This window comes from Limulus polyphemus, unplaced genomic scaffold (assembly GCF_000517525.1).
Source record: "Limulus polyphemus unplaced genomic scaffold, Limulus_polyphemus-2.1.2 Scaffold1282, whole genome shotgun sequence".
Classification (NCBI taxonomy): domain Eukaryota; kingdom Metazoa; phylum Arthropoda; class Merostomata; order Xiphosura; family Limulidae; genus Limulus; species Limulus polyphemus.
This window is the reverse complement of record NW_013666892.1, coordinates 1-6020: the sequence shown is the minus strand read 5'-3', so window position 1 is coordinate 6020 and position 6020 is coordinate 1.

The following is a 6020-nucleotide window of genomic DNA, read 5'->3' as shown; positions in this document are numbered from 1 at the left end:
ATGAATTTATGTCAATAAGTTTGGTATTAAACTGTAGATTGTAATTCACATTTTAGAACTATATATTACTCAATTTGTTAATTTAAAAGTAAGTATTATAAAAAAAAATAGATAAATATTGATTTTTGTGTGTCACGTGGTATGTTGAATGCAGCACTAGTTCAAATTAGATGTTTGTGAAGTCAAAATACTAAGTCTATAGTTTCATACAAGTTAGAAACTCAAATTTTAGATACTGACAAGCTAGAATATAAAATAAGGTCTTTTCTATTTGCTAAGATATTGCTCATATAATGAATCAAACACAGTGGTACCTCCCTCACCTCTTCCCATTTTTGGAAATGCTCCCTTATATACACTTACTTCTATATATAACATGAATAACCAATCAGAAGCTCAGAATGCCTCCCTAGTGGTTTTATCGGCGGCCTTTCTAACGTACCTAGCACCATTTCTTTCTTTTTTTTTAATCAAAATTTCAATGAGGTAGATTGTGTCTTTAGTCTGCTCGAAATTTCATGTTTTCTTTAGACCCAAGTACAGCTTAGTTACTAAGCTTGATAAGTTATAGTAGAATTCTATGGAATTGATGTAATAATTTATAATTTTTTTAGTTATTGAAAAGTATATATAAAACCTTAAAAAAATATATTTTGTTTCATATCCTCCACTTGCAAAATTTTGAAGGCTAAGCAACCTTTGTCAAGCAGTACAAAGGTCGTAACTAGAAGAGATAATTGTTTGCTTTACTTCTTTATTTACTGTTCTATGTATTAGGAAAAATAACTTTAAGAACTTATTTCAAAATAACAATAATCTATGTACATATATAATGTATAATAATTGAAATGTGACTGTATTTTACAAAATACTACTCGACTACAACACAGCCAAGACAAGTTAATGTCTACAAACCAAAGGTCATCTTTATGTTATTTGATACGGTAACATGAGTGCACATGAGCCTCGCTGTTGTGACTTCTGTATTGTTAGCCAGGCATGGGTGAAAGGTCAATATAATAAATATATATAAATGTATAATATTATGAGATTTAAGCTATTTCATCTGAACATTTATGTTTTCGTGTTATAATATGTGTTCATTCTAGAATGAAAGAGCCATAATTTGTTTATTTCCTAATTTTTTATGGTGGTTGTAAGATCAGTCAAATCTACCGAACCCGTACAGAGATTAATTACTGAAAATAACAAAATATAAAGTTTTTTCTCAAGAAATGTTTGATAACTATCTAGACATTATAAATATTTCGCATGTGAAATTTCAAAATTTTATGATGCATAAAAGTATTTTTAATCTTAAAATGAAAATTACTTTTTATGATAGATAGGCAAGATCTGAAAAGAAAAAAAAGGCATGAGAAAAACATTGCTTTACAACCTTTAAGACTTAATAAAAAAATATATATTGTGTGGATGTAATGTTTGCTGGTAAAGTGCTAAATTTCGTTAACATTTGCTTACTAATTTAAAAGTTATAGCATGAAAACTATAACAAGCACAGAATGGTTACAAGGTCGGTCTCAGGGACCGAGCCCGGGTTGTAAGAATTAATGCTTATTTTATGGTTAGAATAATTAGTATTTGTAACAAGTTTTCTGTAAAAATTGAAAATGTTTCATTAGAAGAATTTGCAATAATTGAATTGGAATGCTTATTAATGTGTTTTATTGTACATGAGTTAGTAGTCTTTAATAGGTGAAAGTATCTGAATTATAAAAGTATATAGATATGAAGAAAAAAAACAGATTGCAATTTCCTATATCTGACATTTCTTTTTCATGAAAAAAATAGGCAAAATATGGAATTCTGTTGATAATCACCCTTTAATGTTATAATCATCGTATGGAAAATCATTATAAATAAAGTGAAAATACTTAATTTTAAACTTAATGTTTCTGTGTATGAGAGCCAGCAGCATGAAAGAAAACTTGGGTTATACATCATTTGTTTGCAACCTGACGACACAGAATGAAATAGAGCAGTGGTTCTGAACCACTGGTCCATGAACATGTGGTGGTGTCATATTGAAATTAGGTTTGTTGTTTGTGACAACAGTTTAATAAGATTAGTTTTAAGAATATTACATCTAACTTGTATATATATATACTTAGAAAGCTTTCATAGCAATATATAGGAGTTGTACAATTAAATGTATCATGCTCAGAACATTGTATAAATCTTGGATATTATGTCATTTGTTGTCAACCTAGATAGGGGAATCACACACACATATGTAAGTCTGTAAATGTAAGAAAAAATCATATTGCATCAAATGTTGAGTTAAAAGCTGTTATTTTAAAGGCGATAGTTATGACAAGTTTGTTTACTTAACTCAGTATGAATCATACGTTGTGTTTATAATTCATTGATGTTAAGGCTATCGAATGTTGCATGCAATCCATTGATTTCAAGGATATAGAAACATATAAATAGCAGCAAGCAACCGAATGAAAAGAGTAAAGTTACCGGTAGTAGAAGTTGAAGAGGTATTTTGGGAGAGAAGAAGACCTAATGGGTGCAGCTATTGAAACAAAGATGGGTGTTGCAGGTGTGGCTGTCATAGAAGCAGAATATGAAGACAGTGACTTCGTTATAGAAGATAAAGACCTACTAGGCCTAAGAGCACTGAGTGGAGAGGAGAAGAAGAAAATTTTCAGGGAATAAATCAAAATATGGGTTGTGAAAAGTTTCACCCTAACTATAAGAGGTCTGTAACAGGTGGGTTGATTTGTAGTCTTGAAAATAAATATATTTTTTTGCTTTTCTTCTCTGATAGCCTGACATTTGGGGTGTTAGGTTCATGATTTTCCTCTCTTGAGCTTTAAATTGATGTACAATTTAGTTGGGTAGTGTAAAACAACTTGCATAATTAAATAGAAGTGAATTGTTGTGTGTTACTTTCAATGTTTATTTTACTAGCAGTTAAATAAAAAGGAAAGAAACTATTTGATTAACAGAGACCCTTGGAGCTGTCTAGTGTAAGTTTTACATGCTATCCTTGCAATGCAGAAGAGGGTCTTCATGACGACCATACATACAAAATATAAAATAAAAGTTTAACTTTTTTTGTAATTTTTCACTTTTTATAAAGCATTATTAGCTTGTTATATTTATTAATGTACCTGTAACAGGAATTTCTGCTGCGTACTTTTAATTTTATAATGTACGGTACTGTACGTTGTAAGAAAGAAAAAGTATTATATACTAGCTGGAGTACCCATCTCCTGGACAAAAGTTGTGTAAGTTCATGAAAGTTACTACTCATATGCATTTGTAAAAAGCGCCCATAAAAACTTCCAAACACAAAATGTGAAACCGCAAGTTTACATGTATCTCCACATGGACCCAACAAACCTTCATTCCAAATTTGGTGAAGATCCATCAACAGGGGGTGAAGTACTGTTAAAAACTGAAAATTTGTATGTATCTCTACATGGACCCAATGAACCTCCATACCAAATTTTGTGAAGATCCATCTACAGGAGGCGAGGTAGTGGTAAAAAATGCCCGTAAAAACTGAAATACTAATTAGTAATAATAATAAAAAGGAGCATTAATAAAACTTTTTCTGCGTTAGGTTACAAGTTTCTGTAAGTAATGTTTTATTTTTTAACCTTTGTTACCTGATGAAATTAGTTAGAGAAATAAATTATACTAACACAAAATGACCAAGGTTTCAACTGCAGGAGCATCTTTAGGTAAGTGTAGTTGAAACCTTGGTTGTATTATGTATTAAAATTGTGAAACATGGCAGTAGGTATTTTTTTTTTTATATTTTGGTAATAAACTTATGACAGTAATTGATAGTATTTATTATGAAATTTGATTAGATAAAATCAAATGTGCTGACTTACTAAAGTAGAGGTGTACAAAGCACCTTACAAAAGTAAGTGTGAACATTAAAACCTTTTGGAAGCATTTCGGTAACATAAAATTGTTCTAGTTTTTGAAATTATTTTGCTATTCTACTACTTTAAATAAGTTTAAAATAAGCATTCTTTTTGTTGTCTACACAACAAAATCACATCATATTCTTCCAGTAATGTACAACAGCCCTTGAATCTGATAAGAGTAGATATTGTTGACACTAAGATTTAAAAAAACGTATTCATTAGAATTTTTGCATGCTGCTGCTCCAGCCATTGTGCTGTCCCTTACAAGGACACTTACCTTCCACTAATAAAACCATCTGGAGATGCACCTAAACTAACTCTGAGTATAAGCCATAAACCTGTGGATATCACCTTATTTAAAGTGTTTCCACAGTAGGCTGTTAGTGATATACGTTCATGTGTAATTTGCCCAATGAATGGCAAAAGCTGCTGATAATTGATGTTTTTGGAAAAATGTGCAGAAGAGAGATGAATGTAACCTGTTTCTAACAAGTGCCTTCAGAACTAGGCCAATTTATTGGCATTTAACCCTCCACGTCAATATAAAAACCGTAATTTATTCGTTTTCTTTTCTCTCTCTCTCTCTCTCTCTTTTTTTTTTGTTCAGTGGTTGATGGTGCTATCTATTGAATGTCTTTGAATAAATCTTCATTTTTTTCTCTTCAAATTATCCTGTTGGAATAGTCCCAAATTTTTCATTTTCCTTTATATTTTTTTCCACAAGTGGTACTTTTAAGAGTAACTTTCTTGTGGTCCAATCACTTCTCACACTTATGTGTTGTTTTAGTGATATTTCCAAATAACATTGACAGTTAAAACCACTTCTTCAGAAGAAGGTAATTATTTTGTCCATTGACATGGGGGGTCAGTTTTGCTAAACTTGTTTTGAGAGTACATCGACAATGCTCCCATATGATGGCATCGTAATTTTCCTCTTGGAAAGCTACATTCAGCGTTAGAAACAATTTGTGTTATTTCCAGTTGTAATGGAATGATGAAGTGCCTCTTTTAATATAAACTTGTACAAAAATAATTTTCATCGTACTTTCATTTTCAACAATTAATCGTCTTTAACTTGTAAAATAAAAATAAAATAAGAGTCAGGAAATGCAAAATCATTTAAACTCGTACGTTAAGCAGGAAGAAATAGACTAATGTTAATTACTTCTACTACTAGTAATTCGCTAGTTATATCTGTAGTATATACCTTAACTTATGTGGTTTGCTAGCTACGATTTTCCTTTAATTTCTAATCTTTTCGTTGCTAATGGGAAATAAGTTTACTCTTAAAAGGTGGTTATTTTTGTAATCATTTTGTCCCTTTTTAACAAAATGTGGTTCGTCAGATAAAGTAACTATGGTGTACACGTGGGGTTCATCTGCTCCATCGGGAATTGTCCTTCGCTGTTTCCCTTCTCAAAACTGGGTAAAGTTTCTTCTTCGACAGTGGCTCTTTCAGATGACACGTCTTCAGCAGCGTCATTTGTTCCAACTGAAATGTCCTGGACCGTGATAACGCCAAAGCCTGTTGGCATGCACCACCTTTGGCTTACCTCGCCGACCACATTTTACCCAGAAAGTCACATCTGAGAGACGATCCACTATGTCATATGGGTCTTCCCATGGAGAAGACAACTTAGGAGACTTCCCTTTGGTCTTCCTGGGATTATACAACCACACCTTGTCTCCTGGTACAAAGCTGACTTCAGTAGATCTCTTATCATAACAAAGCTTCATCGAATCAGCAGAAGTTTTCAAGTTTGAACGCACTTGATGGTCAATATCATCCATCGTTCAGATAACACTTTCATGAACTCTGACACATTTTCAGGCAACTCTTCATAAGGTGGGCGTCCAATTAACAGATCCACTCTGCTGTTCTATAGGCCATCAACAGTGGAGAGAGTTGGACATCCAAGTCATCTTGGCGGCTATTACAAAACTTTGCCAATTCCTGTCCCAGTGTCCAGTTGTACTTTTCTACCATCCCATCAGACTGTGGGTGAAGTGGCATTGTTCTGGTCTTTCGTATGCCAAAAAACTTGCAGCATTCATAGAACACAGCTGATTCAAAGTTACGGCCTTGATCTGAATGCAGTTCATATG